This window comes from Balaenoptera ricei, chromosome 12, assembly GCF_028023285.1.
Source record: "Balaenoptera ricei isolate mBalRic1 chromosome 12, mBalRic1.hap2, whole genome shotgun sequence".
Classification (NCBI taxonomy): Eukaryota; Metazoa; Chordata; class Mammalia; order Artiodactyla; family Balaenopteridae; genus Balaenoptera; species Balaenoptera ricei.
In genome coordinates this window covers 69083510-69107499 of record NC_082650.1, presented here as the reverse complement: position 1 = coordinate 69107499, position 23990 = coordinate 69083510, and the positions used below count along the sequence as shown (strand labels likewise).

General features: G+C 37.7%; 1 protein-coding gene across 2 annotated transcripts in view; it reads right to left on the bottom strand.

The window, feature by feature from the left end:
* Positions 1 to 23990, bottom strand: part of RNGTT (RNA guanylyltransferase and 5'-phosphatase) — a 242395-nt gene that overhangs the window by 126360 nt on the left and 92045 nt on the right. The window lies entirely within an intron of this gene.

Sequence of the window (23990 nt, the reverse complement as noted above, 5' to 3'; positions counted from 1 at the left end):
AAATCATTATAAGTGCATAAGCAGAGAAAGATAATGCAAAAGGGCTTGAAATTAGAAACCTAAGAAACAAAAGAGAAACTGTAAAGTTACAAAGCATAGAAAGGAACCTTTTAGAAATAAGCAAAATGATAGCTTAAGACTACAATGAAGAAGGAAATGAATCTGCAATGTAATTGAGAATGCAAATTGGCAACATCAATTCAGCATAGTGTAGAAAAATAATATTCTTTTCTAAAACAAGAAAAGAATAAACTATCTCCACCTTTCTGTTCTGGACTATTCTACTCACATCAGACATTTTCTGAGCAGATGTTCCCCACATAGCCTCAGCTGATTGCCTGAGAATACTCAATACAGTAGCTTCTACCTGTTGACTTTTTTTAATGTGCTTTCACAGTTCTCCTAAAGTTCAAGGTTTAGTTTTACCAATCCCCCCAAAATGGAAACTTCCGCCCACCTGGTTATTACTATTTATTCTTTTCCATTCCCAAAGTATAACTCCTAATTTAGTTAAAGATTATTCAATGCTTCTGTACCCTAAATACTCCTCTAATCAGCACAAAATCACACTACAAAACTCACATTTCTTGCTCACCAAAAAGCCGATATCATTCTCTTCTTTTAAAAACAATGATTTGATTTCTATTTTTTACCAGTGATGCCTACACGACAATATAATTAAAGTTAGCTAATCAAAATATAAATAGCTTCTGGAACACTATCATTGGCTCTTTCATTAACCTGTATTATTGCAATTAAAATTAGGCATAATAATTCTAGTGAATCCCACTTGACAAATCAGAAAATCTAAAAGCAAAATTTCTCTAGGAAATACAGTTTCTTTATTTTTTTGGTGGTTGTTAGTCTTATTTCTACCAAAACTCCCTCACAATTTCACAAAGTAGAAGTCAACTCACCCTCATGGAACAATCAAAGTTCTTTTTGCCAGATTTCCAGTTTTTCTTTTTAATCTCATAATTCAGAAATCATTCATTCACTCAACAAACATTTGTTTAGTGCCAATAATTGACAGCCACTCTATCAAGAGTTTGAGATTTAACAGAGATCAATCAGTTTCTATCCTGGAAGGGCTAGTGTCCAATCTAGTGTGGAGGTCCCAAACTCAAATGCCTGTAGGTACCAGGCCATGAACCTGAACTGGACTGGTTATAAGATAATGGGGACTAGTAAAAACTATGACAAACTGGAGAGCACATCTTCATCTACAAACAAACTCAGTATTTTTTAAGTTTTACATGAGTTTAATCTTTCTGGGACCTACCAGTTTATGACTTCTGGTTAATATGGACCTAAACACACATAAAATAGTCATTTCACATAGTAAGTGCTTTTAGTGGAGATGCTTAAAGACTTCTGAGAGAACAGAAAAGTAATTATTTCATCTATCATCCACGGCTTTATTCAAATGTTTATTGAGTACTAATTATCCACTGGGGGGGCGAAGATAAGAAGAAGAGAAGGAGCAGAAGAAGAGGTAACACATATAATACCATATGCCAGACACTGCTCTAAGCATTTTACATATACGACTGGCTCTCTGTAGCCGGAGATGTGGAACCCCAAATATGGAGGGCCAATTTTACTACATTATTTTATATAAGGAACTTAAGCATCCAGGATTTTGGCATCACAGGGGTCCTGGAACCAGTCCCCTGCAGATACCGAGTGATAACTCTATTAACTCATTTTAGCTTCAAAACAATCTTATGAAATTAGGGACCATTATTATCCCCATTTTAAAGGTGAATGAAGCTTAGAACCTGCCCAAGGTCACAAAGCAAGGAAGTAAAATCCAAAATCATTCTGGCTCCAGAGTCCATGTTCTTGATGGCTTTTCTGAACTAGGTTGTCACATTCCTAGAAATCTCCTAGTCTCTAGTCTAGGTTATATACTCCATCAACATACCCTCATAGCACCCAGCGCTCCCCTCCATCACAGGATTTTCCTGTTTAATTGTCCAACTACCAAACTGAGCTGTGGGGATTTTGAGGTCAGGAATCACATCTTATTATCATTGTATCTTCAGTATCTATTACAGCAATTTGGTGCAGGGTAAGCTCTCACTTCAACAAACACGTGCTAAATAAAAATAAAGTGAATAGCACAGTGAGAGGACTGATAAAAAAAGTCAGTGAGTATAGGTCAGGCCGAAAATACATGGAATGTATTATCCCAAGAAGCTGTATAAAATGAAAGCATAAAAAATTTTAAGGGCTGTTTAAAGGCTGTTGATCTAACGCATACACACATTATTAAAGGGGTAAGATTGTTTTTAAAAGCTAAAATCATCATTCATGGTTAATAACTGCCTCACAAACCGTCCCTTACTACCTCCATGATCTCCAGTGGGAAGAACAGTAACGCGGTCCTAACTGGTCTTCGTGATTGTAGGTTAACTTCTTCTCCCCTAGAAACTACTTCTACTCACTACTGCCAGAACTGCCTTTCTAAAACAATTTATTGTACCAGTCATGTGTAAAAATCTTTGAATGCTCCTCACTGCCTGCAGTCCAAGTTTCCTTAGCCTGGTTTTTAAAGTTCCTTTTTTTTTTTTTTTTTTTCAGGGCAACCTCTCCTAAATGTTTTCCAGATTGTTTACCCAGATTGCAGCTGCTATGAAGTACAGGTGAGCATTTCCTTCATGGGTAGAAAAGCATGACCTACTAATTTTGGAAGAATATTAAGCACTTTTAGAAGGAATACAAGAATAGAATGGATACTTAGCCATAAACACGTAAGTGATGCAATAAAAATAAAACCAAACTAAATAAATGGCTGTCTGAATGTCACAAGAAAAGGGACAAAAATTAGAGAGATAAAGAAACCAAAGAAGAGATTAAATATTTGCAATGTGAGCATAAAGGAAAATCAAATTTACTTATAAAATACAATTTAAGACTTTCAAACAAAGAGCAATCTGGTAAATTGCAGAACAATGGATCTCATTCAAAAACACATCCTCTGTTTGAACAGGTGCGTACTGAAGAATTAACTTTACCCAAAGAGAGGTCTGGCCTTTGCCCTCCCCTACTGGGAGGTGATCTCTAGACCCTTGGAATGCCCTACCTGACAAGAGTATCTTTGCCTGCCTGGAGGGTTTGCCACCAGAAAGTCTAACAATATGGTTTATGATGGGGGCTTTGAAACACACCATGTCAGTTCTAACCTCCAGAGGAACTGGAGATTAAATATATTAGCCCAAAACTCTGGGAGGGACTGAACACTCACTAAAGGTCAGGCCATGCTGGTAGTGTGCCACTGATCTGCAATATAAACTCTGGACACCAAAGGCTGGGGTGAGGTTCCCCAGCAGGCAATACTCTGAGTAGTGTCACACATCTTAGCCAGGAGTAGGTAACACCATCTATGAATCCCTGAAGAGAATTTGGGCCACTCCCAGATTCTGCCCTACTAGGCTTAGGCTCTTCCCTTGGCTGGATTTAATTTATATCCTTCTGCTACAGTAAAACTTACCAGACTCTTCCTTTGGCTGATTTTAATTTGTATCCTTTCATTACAGTAAAACTGTAATCATAATAGTGCTTTTCTGAGTTCTAAGGCCTTCTAACAAATTATCAAACCTGTGGGAGTCCCTGAGGGACCCCAGAATTTGTAACCAGCAGATCTGAAGTGAAGGTGGCCCTGGGGACCCCCAAAATTGCAGCCAGTGTCTAAGTAAGGGCAGTCTTGTGGGGACTATGCAGTTTGCCTGACATAGTTACAGTAACTTTTTGTCACTGTATTTCTCTAGTTGATACAATTTAAACTGTCCTCAAAGTCATACCCCTCAGAAGGAAAGCATCTGACTTCCCCTGTTGGGCATTACTGCCAAGAGGCTATTCAGGAAGTGGCAGACTGTAGAATGATGCCGTAGGTGCCCTGTCAGATAATGGGTAAAGTGACACAGTTAGCCACCACACAGGAGAACTTTAATAGACACTGAATATCTCTGGATGAGGACAACCCATACTGGGATACCAAATGTCATTTATCTAATAAAGTACCAGAAAAATGGAATGAGACTTTAAGAAATAAACTTTGTTATGAATGGATAAAGAAGATGTGGCACATATATACAATGGAATATTACTCAGCCATAAAAAGAAACAAAATTGAGTTATTTGTAGTGAGGTGGATGGACCTAGAGACTGTCATACAGAGTGAAGTAAGTCAGAAAGAGAAAAATAAATACCGTACGCTGAGACATATATATGGAATCTAAAAAAAAACAAAATGGTTCTGAAGAACCTAGGGGCAGGACAGGAATAAAGACGCAGACGTTGAGAATGCTCTTGAGGACATGGGGAGGGGGTAGGGTAAGCTGGGACGAAGTGAGAGAGTGGCATGGACATATATATGCTACCAAATGTAAAATAGATAGCTAGTGGGAAGCAGCCGCATAGCACAGGGAGATCAGCTCCGTGCTTTGTGACCACCTGGAGGGGTGGGATAGGGAGGCTGGGAGGGCGACGCAAGAGGGAGGAGATATGGGGATATATGTATATGTGTAGCTGATTCACTTTGTTATACAGCAGAAACTAACACAACACTGTAAAGCAATTATACTCCAATAAAGATGTTTAAAAAAAAAGAAATAAACTTTTTTTTCCACAATATAAAGAGCATTTAACATTTCCCTTATTCTTTATATCAATTTTAAGACAGCACAGAAAGTTCAAAGTCATTTAAAAATATGACCTAAGATTTATATCTAGAATACTGTATGAAATACTTCAAATCACAATATTATGAATCAACTATAGTTCAATTAAAAAAAATATGTCAGGAACAAAATAGCAAAATATGCTATACCTCTGTTACAGTGGTTTTATTTCCTATACTTACTGTTATTCATCAACAATTTAGTGCAGCAAAGAAATTACACGGTTCACTAGAATTTTATATGTCACCTTTAAAGAACACTTGCTTTCATTAATTATATTGTCATTAGCTTCCTATGTCCAACTTAAAGTTCTTACTAGTTCTCTTCTATGCATCTACCTATATATTCTCTCCCAGAAAGGCCTCATCCTACTTCAGCCTAGTGAGTCATGCTCTTCTTCTCACAGGGTGCACACGTGTATATAGCGTATGCAGACATAAATGTGCATTCAGTTCCTAGGCTAAGATCAGGAATTCTAAGGACATGCAAAAAGAAAGGCAAAGGATACAACTAGAGAAAGAAAGGAAAATCCTTGTGAATGAGGAAAAGGAATGGATAGAACTAGTGGAAGAAGCCCATAGCTTATGATGGGGTATTTGACACATAATGATAGGTTTCAGAGGTAAGACTAATAAGCAAAGTAGATTTTACGTACTGGAAAAGCAATGTGCTTAAACTAAAAATATCGCCATCCTAGATTTATTACTCTTGTTCTTAAGTATATAAAACTATGAGTCATTCAATATTCTACTTGAAAATAACATTCAAAAGTCTCTTTGGGAACCTCCTAGAATCAGTAATAAAATCTATTCTAATTATATCTTGATAAAACACTGATTTACAATACACCAAGATTTAGAAAAGGTGACCCAGGAATGTGGGTATTTAAAACTTCATTTATTTTCCTAGATGAAATCAGTCTAAAAGATGGGTGGGGGGAACCCCACAGGTCAAGTTGGGGGAGACTCTCTCATTATTTCCAAACAAGGATACAGAGGTTGTGTACTCTACAGTATAAAGAAGTCTGGTCTAATACGCCTAAAAGGAATCCTAAACATATTATATAAGGCTTTCACTTAAATTCCTATCTTCTCAGACAGCAAAAAGTAACATCCAGGTATGCTGAACCTCCTCGTGCCATACATCTGGATTTAGTAGAGTTAGTTATCTCACCGCACACAGCTAGGACTAAAAGCTACTATCAATACATTCTCGGTTCTTTTACAGCTTGGTTTTGCTGGTCACTCCATCAAAATTAGGGGGTAGCCATATTTTTTTTTCCTCCAGTTCCTCAAAAAACAACAACAACAACAACACTCTTAGGCTTATTTCTGAACATAAGCAATAACTAACTCATCCTATCTCCACCCTCCTTCACCATCCAAGTCTATCTCCCCCACCTGTGCTCCCACAGCCTATTAGTTTTAAAACATTCTGTCTGTACAGAAGTAAGATGATTCGACATTTAACAGTTTAACTTCCTCTATTCAAATGTAATCTCTGTGAGGTTAAGTATCACACCTAATTGTTCCTGTATTTTAAGCGCCTAAAAACATAGTCAAATATACTATCATTAAAAAAGTCAATAGGGCTTCCCTGGTGGCGCAGTGGTTGAGAATCTGCCTGCTAATGCAGGGGACACGGGTTCGAGCCCTGGTCTGGGAAGATCCCACATGCCACGGAGCAACTGGGCCCGTGAGCCACAACTACTGAGCCTGCGCGTCTGGAGCCTGTGCCCCGCAACGGGAGGGGCCGCGATAGTGAAAGGCCCGCGCACCGCGATGAAGAGCGGTCCCCGCACCGCGATGAAGAGTGGCCCCCACTTGCCGCAACTAGAGAAAGCCCTCGCACGAACCGAAGACCCAGCACAGTCAAAAATAAATAAATAAATAAAAATAAAAGTAGCTATAAAAAAGTCAATAGATTAAGAAAATAAGCTCAAAGTGTCAGGTTAACCACGGGTTCGAGCCCTGGACTGGGAAGATCCCACATGCCGCAGAGCAACTAAGCCTGTGCGCCACAACTACTGAGCCTGCATTCTAGAGCCTGGGAACCACAACTACTGAGCCCACGAGCCTAGAGCCCATGCTCTGCAACAAGAGAAGCCACCACAATGAGAAGCCCGTGCACCGCAACAAAGAGTAGCTCCCGCTCGCCACAACTAGAGAAAGCCTGAGCACAGCAACGAAGACCTAACACAGCCAAAAATAAATAAATTTAAATAAATAAATAAATAAAAGATAATGATACTATTCCTTTAATGTCTTCAACATATTTTCTTTTGGTTTATAATTCAACAAACATGGCAAATTACCATAAGATTTTAATTCAGAAACATACAGCTGTTGGGCCTCCCTGGTGGCACAGTGGTTGAGAGTCGGCCTGCCAATGCAGGGGACACGGGTTCGAGCCCTGGTCTGGGAAGATCCCACATGCCGCAGAGCAGCTGGGCCCGTGAGCCACAGTTACTGAGCCTGCGCGTCTGGAGCCTGCGGTCCGCAACAAAGTGAGGCCGTGGTGGTGAGAGGCCCGCACACCGCGATGAAGAGTGGCCCCCGCTTGCCACAGCGAGAGAAAGCCCTCGCACAGAAACGAAGACCCAACACAGCCATAAATAAATAAATAAAATAAATTTTAAAAAAAGAAAGAAATATACAGCTGTTATTATAACACGTGTAAACCAGAGCAGATATTTAATATTTAGAGTACGGTTCTTCCTTACCTTAAGTATCCCCCAAAAGTATATTTTATAAACTTTTAGAAGAAAAAGGGGATAATACGAATTAGGGGTCCCCACCCCTGGGGACCGGACTGCACAGCGGAGGTGAGCGGCAGGCAAGCTACAAGCTTCATCTGCTCCCCATCGCTCCCCGTCGCCTGCATTACTGCCTGAACCATCCCCCAGCCCCTCCACCTCCCCACCCCGTGTCCGTGGAAAAACTGGCTTCCAGAAACCGCTCCTTGGTACCAAAAAGGTTGGGGATCACTGATATAAATCATCTTTTTTTTCTAAAATGACTTCTTAGCATTTCAAATGAACTACAGAAAAGAAAAGGACGTTAAGAGGAAGGTTTGAAGTAGGAAGAGTCTATTACGCTAACAGATACAGTAACAGAGAAGGCCAGGTGGGGCTCATGGATTAAAGAGCCCCAAGAAGAAAGAATGAAAAGGGCAACTTCTAAAAGGGGTGCTTAAAGAGCTCATGAAACTAATACACATGCCTCCACATAATCCCCATCTCGATGGTAGACTCTCATAGCAATTTACAGCTATTTCCAAGACTTTACTTTCTGCTTTTGTATAAAGAGTCCTAATCCTCTGGTCATATCCAGCAGCTACTCTAACTTTAACCCTAATTTTTCAATGCCATCTATCAAACTCACAACAAGGACTTTAGCATTTGGGTCATGATCTTCTTCTTCATGTGTGCCGCCATCCTGCAGGTCCACTTACATGTGGGTATTTTTCAATAAATATGTACTACAGTACTATATGACCCGTGGGTGGTTGAATCCAAGGATGCAGAACCACGGATACAGAGGACCAACTATAAAGCTATACTGGAATTTTTGACTCCACAGAGAGTCAGAGCCCCTAACCCCTGTGTAATTCAAGGGTCAACCATATTCTATACTGGTCTTCTATAGTAACAGTACACTATTGCTTCCCAGAAAACACTGGCTATACAACATTGCTCTGATTATGACCATTGTTCTTAAATGTTTCTTCTGCACATCATACTTATGATAGCCACATTCCACGTGTTCATATAAACTTGATTTAAATATCCCACTAACCTCCACACATGTTTAACAAAGTAAGCAAGACTGATGGCACACACTGGTGGAAAACAAAGTAAAAAACAAATAGATGCTCTGATCTCAGCCTAATCTATTCAAACACCTGGTTTATTTGAACCAATTTTATGAGCTAGCATGGAGAAAATATGGAGTCCCTCTCTCTAACAGGAAAGATATACTTGCCTTTTTCACAGCCCATATTTTTTCACATCTCTGAAAACAGGATATATCTTACAATTGATGATATAGCATATTTTAATTGGCAGAGGTCTCTCAAATCCAGTGGTACATAAAATAAGGGAATGGTGTTATAATTAATAGCATCTTATTTGGTAAAACAAGGTACAGAAAACATGGTTCTGGGTGAACAAGGGAGTCCTCTGATAACATTATGAAACTTCATTATTTAAAGCTGCAGAACAAGATATAACTTGGTCCCCAACTTATGATGGTTCTACTTACTTTTCAACTTTATGATGGTCTGAAAGTGATACACACATTCACTAGAAACTGTACTTCGAATTTTGAATTCTGAGCTTTTCCCCTTTTCCCAGGTTAGTAAAATACGGTACTATACTCCCTGGTGATGCTGGCAGTGGCAGCTAGCCACAGCTCTTAGTCAGCCAAGTCATCATGAGGGTAAACAACTTATACACGTAGAACTCTTATGTACCCACACAACCATTCTGTTTTTCACTTTTGAAACAGTACTCAATAAATTACATAAGCTATTCAACACTTTATTACAAAGTAGGCTTTGTGTTGGATGATTCTGTCCAATTGCAAGCTAAGGTAAATGTTCTGAGCACATTTAAGGTTGGCTAAGCTAAGCTATGATGCCGTAACCCTGTCACAAGTCAAGGAAGATATCCATGCACCAGAATCACACCTATGATTTACAATTTTTTCTCATGTGTTTGTCTTCAGAATCTTAAGCCTTATTAGCAAGAATACTGGAACTGATGAGTTTAAGGCTTCTCTAAAGTGACTTCTGAAAGTATTTGTAAAACCACACCCAATTAATTAGATTGACAGGATTATGCCACATATTAGGATTAGTTAATCTGTGACTCTACAATCCAATCAAGTTCTTCAGTGCTTCACTTGCACCCTGTGAGGTCATCATCACAGACAAAATTTCTATGACTAAACATTATACAATATATATTCAAATATATTTACTACTGCCATAAGTAGTAAAGCACATAAAATAAGGAGCCCCAAGTCTATTTTCCTAGAAATTTTATAAATTATTTTAAAATTTTATTGCAATCCTTCAACAATGACACATTCTTTTTATATTTTACTTTTGGTAAGACTGGCTCTATTTGGGGTATAAAAATGACTAGATGTGTGTTCGATAACCAAGAAATACAATCTAACTAAAAAATGTATGTCCCTGGTTTTCCTAATCCACTCAAAAGATTACATTTTCACAACCATGTCTCAAAGTCCATTCTAATTTATAATCATCTTTTCAGTTCTTGGGGGAGAACTGAAACACAAATTGCAGGTTTCAAGAAAGCCTGAAATTGTTAATTATCTATACTCTTCAAGCAATGTGATGAGGGCAGTGAATTTTTTTTCTTTAGAAAAAAAAAATAGATGTACTATAAAAGTTACTTGTGCTGCAACTAAGTACCCTCCATCATTTCAACAATGATCAATAGAAGGCTCACTTAATTTTCTATGCAACTAGAAAGGGCAAAAGCTATTATTTAACTTCAATCTTTCATTTTAAAATTCTAATAAAACTACTAGGTCAGACATTAATACCAAAATACTGGCTCACACTGATGAGAGTTATACACTTAAAAAAAAAAAAGTTTTCAGTTGAAATTGAAGACACTTGTGCGATAAGTCAACCTGTAGTAAATTCACAACCACAGTTGATTAGAATAATTAATCTATCAGATTTTTTTAGAAAAGAAACTGCCTCCTAATCACTTTAGAGGCCAATAATTATTTTTTCTTCTGAATCTACTAATACCTATCTCCTGGATGTTAATTGTAAAAAAATTTTTAAGCTCTTATACTGAGCAAACATACAGAAATTTCCCCATATAACAATTGTGAGTCCATAGAAATGTTTAAAATATATTTGGCCCCAGATATAATGATTTCTTCATGTTTCAGTGAACAAGATTTACTACCCCAAAAGAAGTTTCCTGGGACAATAAATCTTGAGGCTCACTATACCAAAGCAATTAAGAATTCTCTTTATTATGCATTATGGTGATTTTCTTAAATTCTCCTCTGAAATGGTAAATGAATGACATTGAAAGGATCCATCAGGCCATATTCAATTTCAATGATGAATGACATATTAATAGGCTAGATAATACAAAAATAAACACTAGAAATATGAGAATATATAAAGTTAGCCTCATTTCATCTTGTGTCTGCCTTTAAACCAAAATAGTTTCACCATTATATCTATAATTACATTAAAAAATTAGGCATAATCATTGAGAACCTCTATGTGTGAAGAACAGTTCTTCACATCTAGGCAAGTTTCTTTTCTTCTCTTCAACCACAGTTATACTAACAAACTCTCAAACCTACTTTTTCTTTTACTGTGATACAAACAATACAACACTGATAAAGTCATATAACGTTTATATATATAAATAACACACTTTATGGCTAGATTTTCTTTATGAACTACTAGTTTTAGACAAACAAGAACCATAAATTTATATTTCAGGATAAACTAAGAAAAGACAGAAAAGGCAATACCTAGAAAGTAAATCTGAATGCCAGAAGAAATACATACATACATAAAACCTAAACTTCCTACCTAGCAAAGTATGCAAGAAAATAATAGATGAATATTTATAAAATCCTTATTAAACTAGATGAGTACATGGCCTTGAAATTAAATGTACTAAAAAAAAAAAAAACAGCTTTTGTAATTCTCTGCTTAATCCTCTCAACAGTTATTAGAGAGGAGATCTTCACATTTATTACTCTTTCATCCTACATAGCAAATATTTTACTTTCAAAAGAGTAATAAATAAATCATTGTAAAAATATTTTCCACAGAATTTTAATAAAGCAGTCAAACTGGACATGAGAAAGTGAAATGACTCCAATTTCTCCAAGCAGAGAAAAGCAATAAATTCACTGCTAGAAACTATTAAGAGATTATTAGGTCTTTTGTTTTTCCTTTCCTTTTCCTTTTTTTTTTTTCTTTTTAATTTGAGTGTGTGAGATGAAAGAGGAGGATGGAGTCTTGCTTATTTTTTTTAATCAAGCATAATTTCCTAAAACCATTCAAGATCGACTCCTTGCATGGTATTCCACTACATCCTAACTACATACAACCCGGCAGGGGACATAACTAACTACCCCTAAGGGAAAGGTGTGGAGAAGTGGACAGAGGCAGACAAGCAGGACATGAAGAAAGACAACTTAGTAGAAATAACTTAGCAGAAACAGAACTTTGCAAATGGGAAATTATCCCAGTTCAGGCTTACTCACATTAAAGAAAAAATGTGGACTTTACCAAAGAAGACGGCTATGCATGTGTGGTGGCTAGAGGCAGATGAGAAGTCTCTGTACCTTCCTTTCAATGTTGTTGTGAACCTAAAACTGCTCCAAAAATAAAGTCTTTTCAAAAAGTAAATTAATAATAATATATTAAGACTAAGTAGGGCTTATCCCAGGAACAAAAGAAAGCTTCAGTGTTAGGATATATTTCCATTTAATACATAAAATAAACAAATCTAAGCAGGAAAAAAAAAAAAACAGTATTCTATCTATAGTAGATAAAAAGCAATTGGAAAACATTGAATACCTATTCTTGATTAAAAGTAAAATGACTCAGTAAAATAGAACCAAACATACACTTGCTGAATCAGATAAAACAGATTTCAGACTCAAAGACAGCATATGATACTTTAAAGAAACACTAGAAACATTCCCACTCAAATCAGGAACAAGACAAGGATCTCTATAACTATTACTACAATTTAAAATTGTACTTGTGTGTAACTGAATTAGACACGAGAAAAGTTAATGTATAAAAAAACTAGAGATAGCTTCAAGATGGCGGAAGAGTAAGACGTGGAGATCACCTTCCTCCCCACAAATACATCAGAAATACAGCTACATGTGGAAAAACTCCTACAGAACACCTACTGAACGCTGGTAGAAGACCTCAGACTTCCCAAAAGGCAAGAAACTCCCCACGTACCTGGGTAGGGCAAAAGAAAAAAGAAAAAACGGAGACAAAGAATAGGGACGGGACCTGCACCTCTGGGAGGGAGCTGTGAAGGAGGAAGTTTCCACACACTAGGAAGGCCCTTCACTGGCGGAGACGGCGGGTGGCGGAGGGGCGAAGCTTCGGAGCCACGGAGGAGAGTGCAGCCACAGGGGCGCAGAGGGCAAAGCGGAGAGATTCCCGCACAGAGGATCGGTGCTGACCAGCACTCACCAGCCCGAGAGGCTTGTCTGCTCACCCGCCGGGGCGGGCGGGGGCTGGGAGCTGAGGCTCGGGCTTCGGTCGGATCGCAGGGAGAGGACGGGGGTTGGCGGCGTGAACACAGCCTGAAGGGGGCTAGTGCACCACAGCTAGCCGGGAGGGAGTCCAGGAAAAGGTCTGGAGCTGCCGAAGAGGCAAGAGACCATTGTTTTGGGGTGCGTGAGGAAGGGGATTCAGAGCACCGCCTAAACAAGCTCCAGAGACGGGCGTGAGCCATGGCTATCAGTGTGGACACCAGAGATGGGCATGAAACACTAAGGCTGCTGCTGCAGCCACCAAGAAGCCTGTGTGCAAGCACAGGTCACTCTCCACACCTCCCCTCCCAGGAGCCTGTGCAGCCCACCATTGCCAGGGTCCTGTGATCCAGGGAAAACTTCCCCAGGAGAACACACGGCGTGCCTCAGGCTACTGCAATGTCACACTGGCCTCTGCCTCCGCAGGCTGGCCCCCCATCCGTACCCCTCCCTCCCCACGGCCTGAGTGAGCCAGAGTCCCCGAATCAGCTGCTCCTTTAACCCCGTCCTGTCTGAGCGAAGAACAGACGCCCTCAGGCGACCTACACACAGAGGTGGGTCCAAACCCAAAGCTGAACCCCGGGAGCTGTGCAAACAAACAAGAGAAAGGGAAAACTCTCCCAGCAGCCTCAAGAGCAGCGGATTAAATCCCCACAATCAACTTGATGTACCCTGCATCTGTGGAATACCTGAATACACAACGAATCATACCACAATTGAGGCGGTGGACTTTGGGATCAAATGTAGACTTGGGGTTTGCTTTCTGCATCTATTTGTTTCTGGTTTTATATTTATCTTAGTTTAGTATTTACAGCTTATTACCACTGGTAGATTTCTTTATTGACTGGGTTTCCCTCTTCCTTTTTTTTAATATATATATGTATATCTTTTTTTCCTTTTTCTCCTTTTATGAGTGTGTATGTGTATGCTTCTTTGTGTGATCTTGTCTGTATAGCTTTGCTTTTACCATGTGTTCTAGGGTTCCGTCTGTCCTTTTTTTTTTTTTTTTTTTTTTAGTATAGCTTTTAGTGCTTGTTATCAGTGGTGGATGTTTTTTAGTTTGGTTGCTCTTTCTTTTTTTTTAATTACTTTTTTATTTTTTTATTTTTAATAATATTTTTTTATTTTAATAACTTTATTTTATTTTTCATTCTTTTTTTTTTTTTCCTCGCCTTTCTTCTGAGCTGGGTGGCTGACAGCCTTGGTGCTTCAGCCAGGTGTCAGGCCTGAGCCTCTGAGGTGGGAGAGCCATGTTCAGGACATTGATCCACCAGAGACCTCCTGGCCCCATGTAATATCAAACAGCAAAAGCTCTCCCAGAGATCTCCATCTCAACGCTAAGACCCACCTTCACTCAACGACCAGCAAACTAGAGTGCTGGACACCCTATGCCAAACAACTGGCAAGACAGGAACACAACCCCACCCATTAGCAGAGAGGCTGCCTAAAATCATAATAAGTTCACAGACACCCCAAAACACACCACTGGACGTGGTCCTGCCCACCAAAAAGACAAGATCCATCCTCATCAACCAGAACACAGGTACCAGTCCCCTCCACCAGGAAGCCTACACAACCCACTGAACCAACCTTAGCCACTGGGGGCAGACACCAAAAAAAATGGGAACTACGAACTTGCAGCCTGAGAAAAGGAGACCCCAAACACAGTAAGTTAAGCAAAATGAGAAGACAGAGAAATACAAAGCAGATGAAGGAGCAAGGTAAAAACCCACCAGACCAAACAAATGAAGAGGAAATAGGCAGTCTACCTGAAAAAGAATTCAGAGTAATAACAGTAAAGATGATCCAAAATCTTGGAAATAGAATGGAGAAAATACAAGAAACGTTTAACAAGGACCTAGACGAACTAAAGAGCAAACAAACAATGATGAACAACACAATAAATGAAATTAAAATTTCTCTACAAGGAATCAATAGCAGAATAACTGAAGCATAAGAACGGATATGTGACTTGGAAGATAAAATACTGGAAATAACTACTGCAGAGCAGAATAAAGAAAAAAGAGTATATTTTTCTTTCATATATTTTCTTTTCGTATATTAACTCATGTATATGGAACCTAGAAAAATGGTACAGATGAGCCGGTTTGCAGGGCAGAAGTTGAGACACAGATGTAGAGAACGGACATGTGGACACCAAGGGGGGAAAACTGCGGTGGGGTGGGGATGGTGGTGTGCTGAATTGGGCGATTGGGATTGACATGTATACACTGATGTGTATAAAATTGAAGCCTAATAAGAACCTGCAGTATAAAAAAACAAACAAACAAAACAACTAATACTAAACTTTCATTGGGTTATTTGTATGGAAATATGTTAATATAAATGTTTCAGACATTACATGAAATTTCTAAAAATCTTATATGTTCTGGTATAATGTTATAAGTCATAATCCTAGTTATTACCTTAAAATGTGTATCTCAGAAATAACTAATTTTCTTGTCAACTGCATTATTATGAACTTTCATCAAATCTTTAACTGTGGTCATTTTCAAGTCTTTTGTCATTTACAGACAGTTCTGGGTGTACTCTGATGCTTTTGCAAATATGTTCCTATAAAAGGTTTTCATCTTCAAGGAATTCATGGAAAAGACTCTGACAAGTACAGGTTTCTGGTAACTGACTGTACTGCTGAACTGAATGAATAAGCATTTTCAGAACTCTAATGAAAAACTGATGAACTCATAAAAGTGCTAACAAAAGATCAAGATGAAAAAAAAAATTAATTATGTGGGACTGAGTGAACTGATGAGGATGAGTATAATTTTTGTGACTTTCTGTCTGAATTAAAAAAAAAAAATCCCACAAGGACTCAGAGGCAAAGAATATACAAATCAATTTTCACTGCAAAGTAAAGGAGCTGTTACAGTGGAGGATTACTGGACTGAATGTCAATATTATGACATAGTATGAGTGTGTTTCATGTTTGGTAATTGCAATCATTGTTGCTTTTGTTGTGGTCATCCATGTACAATGCTTGGTGTCAGTCTATTTATCTCTTGTAAAAATAAAATACAGTGTGTGTGTGTGAAAAAAAAAAAGTGACACTGAGATGCGTGTGCACAGACACACAAAAATAAAATAAAATAAAAAAAAGAATTGAGGACAGTCTCAGAGACCTCTGGTAAAACATTAAACGCACCAACATTCGAATTATAGCAGTCCCAGAAGAAGAAGAGAAAAAGAAAGGGACTGAGAAAATATTTGAAGAGATTATACTTGAAAACTACCCTAATATGAGAAAGGAAATAGTCAATCATGTACAGGAAGCACACAGAGTGCCAGACAGGATAAATCCAAGGAGAAACATGACAAGACAAATATTAATCAAACTATCAAAAATTAAATACAAAGAAAAAATATTATAAGCAGCAAGGGAAAAACAACAAATAACATACAAGGGAATCCCCATAAGGTTAACAGCTGATCTTTCAGCAGAAACTCTGCAAGCCAGAAGGGAGTGGCAGGACAAATTTTAAGTGATGACAAAGAAAAACCTACAACCAAGATCACTCTACCCGGCAAGGATCTCATTCAGATTCGACGGAGAAATTAAAACCTTTACAGACAAGCAAAAGCTGAGAGAGTTCAGCACCACCAAGCCAGCTTTACAACAAATCCTGAAGGAACTTCTCTAGGCAGGAAACATGAGACAAGGAAAAGACCTACAATAACAAACCCAAAACAATTAAAAACTGGTAATAGGAACACACATATCGATAACTGCCTTAAATGTAAATGGATTAAATGCTCCAACCAAAGACATACACATAGACAAGACCCATATATATGCTGTCTACAAGAGACCCACTTCAGAACTAGGGACACATACAGACTGAAAGTGAGGGGATGGAAAAAGATATTCCATGCAAATGGAAATCAAAAGAAAGCTGGAGTAGCAATTCTCATATCAGACAAAGCAGACTTTAAAACAAAGACTATTACAAGAGACAAAGAAGGACACTACATAATGATCAAGGGATCAATCCAAGAAGATATAACAATTGTAAATATTTATGCACCCAACATAGGAGCAGCTCAATACTTAAGGCAAATGCTAACAGCCATAAAAGAGGAAATACACAGTAACACAATCATAGTAGGGGACTTTAACACCTCCCTTTCACCAATGGACAGATCAACCAAAATGAAAATAAATAAGGAAACACAAGCTTTAAATGATACATTAGGGCTTCCCTGGTGGCGCAGTGGTTGAGAATCTGCCTGCTAATGCAGGGGACACAGTTTCGAGCCCTGGTCTGGGAAGATTCCACATGCCGCAGAGCAACTGGGCCCGTGAGCCACAGCTACTGAGCCTGCGTGTCTGGAGCTTGTGCTCTGCAGCAAGAGAGGCCGTGACAGTGAGAGGCCCGCACACCGCGATGAAGAGTGGCCACCGCTCGCCGCAACTAGAGAAAGACCTCGCACAGAAACGAAGACCCAACACAGCCAAAAATAAATTAATTAATTAATTAATAAAAACTACAGGGAGAACAATGATTAAATTGATTTGGGCTGAGTGTGCTTTGCCTATCCGTTTAAAAAAAATGATACATTAAACAAGATGGACTTAAATGATATTTATAGGACATTCCATCCAAAAACAACAGAATACACTTTCTTCTCAAGTGGTCATGGAACATTCTCCAGGATACATCATATCTTGGGTCACAAATCAAGCCTTGGTAAATTTTAAATAACTGAAATTGTAACAAGTATCTTTTCCGACCACAACACTATGAAACTAGATATCAATTAGAGGAAAAACTCTGTAAAAACTACTAACACATGGAGGCTAAACAATACACTACTAAATAACCAAGAGATCACTGAAGAAATCAAAGAGGAAATCAAAAACTACCTAGAAACAAATGACAGTGAAAACACAACGACCCAAAACCTATAGGATACAGCAAAAGCAGTTCTAAGACGGAAGTTTATAGCAATATAATCCTACCTCAAGAAACAAGAAACATCTCAAATAAACAACCTAATATTACACCTAAAGCAATTAAAGAAACAAGAACAAAAAACCCCCAAAGCTAGCAGAAGAAAAGAAATCATAAAGATCAGATCAGAAATAAATGTAAAAGAAATGAAGGAAACAATAGATAAGATCAATAAAACTAAAAGCTGGTTCACTGAGAAGATAAACAAAATTGATAAACCACTAGCCAGACTCATCAAGAAAAAGAGGGAGAAGACTCAAATCAATAGAATTAGAAATGAAAAAGGAGAAGTAACAACTGACACTGCAGAAATACAAAGGATCATGAGAGATTACTACAAGCAACTATATGCCAATAAAATGGACAACTTGGAAGAAATGGACAAATTCTTAGAAATGCACAACCTCCTGAGACTGAAACAGGAAGAAATAGAAAATATAAACAGAATAATCACAAGCACTGAATTTGAAACTGTGATTAAAAATCTTCCAACAAACAAAAGCCCAGGACCAGATGGCTTCACAGGTGAATTCTATCACACATTTAGAGAACAGCTAACACCCATCCTTCTCAAACTCTTCCAAAACATTGCAGAGGAAGGAACACTCCCAAACTCATTCTATGAGGCCACCATCACCCTGACACCAAAACCAGACAAAGACACTACAAAAAGAGAAAATTACAGACCAATATCACTGATGAATATAGATGCAAAAATCCTCAACAAAATACTAGCAAACAGAATCCAGGAACACATTAAAAGGATCATACACCGTGATCAAGTGGGGTTTATCCCAGGAATGCAAGGATTCTTCATTATACACAAATCAATCAATGTGATAAACCATATTAACCAACTGAAGGAGAAAAACCATATAATCATCTCAGTAGATGCAGAAAAACCTTTTGCCAAAATTCAACACCTATTTATAATAAAAACTCTCCAGAAAGTGGGCATAGAGGGAACCTACCTCAACATAATAAAGGCCATATATGACAAACCCACAGCAAACATCATTCTCAGTGGTGAAAAACTGAAAGCATTTCCTCTAAGATCAGGAACAAGACAAGGATGTCCACTCTCACCACTATTATTCAACATAGTTTTGGTAGTCCTAGCCACAGCAATCAGAGAAGCAAAAGAAATAAAAGGAATACAAATTGGAAAAGAAGTAAAACTGTCACTGTTTACAGATGACATGATACTATACATAGAGAGGTGCCACCAGAAAACTAAAGGTGCCACCAGAAAACTACTAGAGCTAATCAATGAATTTGGTAAAGTTACAGTATGCAAAATGAATGCACAGAAATCTCTTGCATTCCTATACACTAATGATGAAAAATCTGAAAGAGAAATTAAGGAAAGACTCCCATTTACCACTGCAACAAAAAGAATAAAATACCTAGGAATAAACCTACCTAAGGAGAAAAAAGACCTGTATGCAGAAAACTACAAGACACTGATGAAAGAAATTGAACAGGATACAAACAGATAGAGAGATATACCATGTTTTTGGATTGGAAGAATCAACATTGTGAAAATGACTATACCACCCAAAGCAATCTACAGATTCCATGTAATCCCTATCAAACTACCAATGGCATTTTTTACAGAACTAGAACAAAAAATTTCACAATTTGTATGGAAACACAAAAGACCCTGAATAGCCAAAGCAATCTTGAGAAAGAAAAACAGAGCTGGAGGAATCAGGCTACCTGACTTCAGACTATACTACAAAGCTACAGTTATCAAGGCAGTATGGTACTGGCACAAAAACAGAAATATAGATCAATGGAACAGGATAGAAAGCCCAGAGATCAACCCACACACATATGGTCACCTTATCTTTGGTAATGGAGACAAGAGTATACAATGGAGAAAAGACAGCCTCTTCAATAAGTGGTGCTGGGAAAACTGGACAGCTACATGTAAAAGAATGAAATTAGAACACTCCCTAACACCATACACAAAAATAAACTCAAAATGGATTAAAGACCTAAATGTAAGGCCAGACACTGAAACTCTAAGAGGAAAACATAAGCAGAACAGTCTATGACATAAATCACAGCAAGATCCTTTTGACCCACCTCCTAGAAAAATGGAAATAAAAACAGAAATAAACAAATGGAACCTAATGAAACTTCAAAGCTTTTGCACAGCAGAGGAAACCATAAACAACACAAAAAGACAACCCTCAGAATGGGAGAAAATATTTGCAAATGAAGCAACTGACAAAGGATTAATCTCCAAAATTTACAAGCAGCTCATGCAGCTCAATATCAAAAAAACAAACAACCCAATCTGAAAATGGGCAGAAGACCTAAATAGACATTACTCCAAAGAAGATATACAGATTGCCAACAAACACATGAAACACATTAGCTCAACATCACTAATCATTAGAGAAATGCAAATCAAAACTACAATGAGGTTATCACCTCACACCAGTCAGAATGGCCATCATTAAAAAATCTACAAGCAATAAATGCTGGAGAAGGTGTGGAGAAAAGGGAACCCCTTGCACTGTTAGTGGGAATGTAAATTGATACAGCCACTATGGAGAACAGTATGGAGGTTCCTTAAGAAACTAAAAATAGAACTACCATTCGACCCAGCAATCCCACTACTGGGCATATACTCTGAGAAAACCATAATTCAAAAAGAGTCATGTACCACAATGTTCATTACAGCACTATTTACAATAGCCAGGACATGGAAGCAACCTCAGTGTCCATCAACAGATGAATGGATAAAGAAGATGTGGCACATATATACAATGGAATATTACTCAGCCATAAAAAGAAATGAAATGGAGTTATTTGTAGTGAGGTGGATGGACCTAGAGTCTGTCATACAGAGTGAAGTAAGTCAGAAAGAGAAAAATAAATATCATATACTAACACATATATATGGAATCGAAAAAAAAAAAAAAAGAAAAGGTTCTGAAGAATCTAGGGGCAGGAAAGGAATAAAGACGCAGACATAGAGAATGGACTTGAGGACACGGGGAGGGGGAAGGGTAAGCTGGGACAAAGTGAGAGAGTGGCATGGACATATATACATTACCAAATGTAAAACAGCTAGTGGGAAGCAGCCACATAGCACAGGGAGATCAGCTCAGTGCCTTGTGTCCACCTAGAGGGGTGGGATAGGGAGGGTGGGAGGGAGACGCAAGAGGGAGGGGATATGCGGATATATGTTTATGTATAGCTGATTCACTTTGCTATACAGCAGAAACTAACACACCGTTGTAAAACAATTATACTCCAATAAAGATGTTGAAAGAAAAGGAAGGAAGGAAGGAAGGAAGGAAGGAAGGAAGGAAGGAAGGAAGGAAGGAGGAGTAAAACTATGTCAATTTACATCTAATATGACTGGATACTCAGAAAATCCAAGAGGATCAACTGAAAAATAATTATAAACAAGAATCAGATGGAACAAGAGAATTCAATGAAAACACAAAGGCCTAGAAGAGGCAAAACAACTTCAAAAAAGAAGTAGGAAGCTGGAAGATCAAGTCTGTCTGATTTCAATCTTTATTATAAACAGAAGTAATCAAGACAGTACTACCACAAAGACAGATAAAACAGATCAAGGGCATAGAACAGAACATGTAGCAATAGTCCCATACATACATGACAACTTATTTTTTATAAAGATGCAAAAGAAATTCAATGAAAAAAGGACCATCTCTTCAATACTTGGTGCAGAAACAACTGGATATCCATATGCAAATCAAACAAACAAAAACCTATCAACAGGCTAAAAACAACCCAAATGTCTATGACTATGGATTAGTTAATTAAATTATGGTACACTGATAAGATGGAAATCTGTGCATCTATTAAAAAAAAAGATTGAAGGAGATCTCCATGTACCAAAACTGGGGCAAGGGGACTCAAAATAAATTAAGTAAAAAAAAGTAAGTACAGAAAAGGGCATTAAGAATCATCTCTTGGGTAAGGGTGGTAAGAATATAAATAAATGTATTGCTTGCACATGGATAAAGAAATTCTGATGGATACAATAAATGCTAATAGCAATGGTTACTCTTCTGAGATGATGATAAATAGAAACTATCTGCTGTCTGTCTGACTTTTAAAATTTTGTTAACCACATTTAATCTATTCAAATAATTCTTTTTTAATTGGCCTTCAAACTGGAAATGCAAATAAAGTTGTAATTTAAGAAACTGCTACTTCTTATTACTATTTAGGATGCTGTATTCTAACACCCATGTATGTATATTAAGTTAAAAATTAAACAACTCATTATCCCTTCACTAGTTTGACAGATCAAATTCAACAAAATGGAGAGGTTGTTTATAGAGCTATGTTAATAAACTCCGAAAATCAAAGTTATCTTCAAGTTTTTATAGACAGAAATGAAATTCTACTGTTTTCTACCCAAAAGTATGCATTTTTCAGAGTTGTAAATTTTGTTAAAAACCACATAAAAACTAGCCTTTCTCATAAAAATGGTACATACTTCCCTGACAAATGCTGCATCATTCATAACACCACTGTTTTACAATTCCCATTAGCAAAGATAAAAATAATAAGCAACTCTAGAGCAATAACCTGTCAATCGTAGCTACTATTCTATAACTGGTGTTACTACAGTCTTACCCTTTAGACCAACTCTGCTGCAAAATATGCTTTCCCTCTGTATTCTACAACTTTACACTTTGGTAAGAGAAATTGAGGACAAAAAATAACAGTAAAAACTGAAAAGGAGGGAAGAGGAGACTTATATTTAAAATTCCAAATATTAGAACTGCTTAAAAAATAGAATTTCCTATGATGATTTCAAAGGGTGGTTATATAAGCTAAGTAGAAAGGAAAAAAATTAGAGCATCATTTTTTCTAGTGAAAAACTACATGAAAAGTTGTTCGACATAACTATATACCTCAGATCCCTAAAGAACAAATTTTCTAAGCATTTCTAAGCAGCACTGATTCTGACTAATAAAACTACACTACGACACATTTTCTTAAATGCTGAACTTTGAATTATGACAGCACAAGCTGTCAAAATACTTTTTTTAAAAAACGAATGCAAACTGAAACAATTTGGCTTCTGACCAACTTTTACACTGTATTAAAAATTTAGAAAGGTGTGACCCATGTTCAGTGTTAACATTATCCTTACCCTACCGACTGGGCAGGGCACAAAATTGTATGGCTCTTTTAGGCACCCCTATAATATTCCTGCTGCCAAAACAGACACAAAAGGCGAGCAGTGAACTGTGGGAAGGCCATGGCACCAGAAGTCAACCAACAGTCCCATGCCAAGCAGGCATTATGCAAAATAAATGAAAGTAGAATGATAACTTTGTATTTGTTGAGAAGAAAAGATAGGCATTCAACAGTGCTGAGATTACTGCTAATATTACATCCAAGGGCTAATACCAAATTGAGTGGACTTGAGAAGAAGTTAAAATACAACAAAAACTTACATCATCTAACTTGTGAGATTATATTAGAAAAAAGTTTAAAACATTTAATTGCTTACATTGCTATATTTCCTATATTATTCTATCATAACCACCCTTCTTCCAAAACATAATAACTCCATGGTGCATCTTTACTGTCAAATACTATGTGGCAGTTATAAATCTCTTTACATGACATGGAAATATTTCCAAGTTGTGTTGTTAAGTGAAATAAGTCTCGGGTTTTCAGTGTCAAAAAAACAAAAATAAATAACAAAAGAAAACCTTCCATGTGTATGTATATATCTATGTAAATTAATTTTTAAAATAAGACTACGTAGTAAACACTGTTCACCTCCAGAAGGCTTAACAGGTGATTTTCACTCTATGTAATTCTATCCTGTTTACAGCTTTTTAAAAAACATAATATGAACCAATAGCCATGAATCAAAAACTATTATAAGAAACAAGGGGGACTTGCCTGGTGGTCCAGGGGTTAAGACTCCGTGCTCCCAACACAGGGGTCCCAGGTTCAATCCCTAGTCAGGGAACTAGATCCCACATGCCCCAACTAAGAGCCCACATGCCACAAGTAAA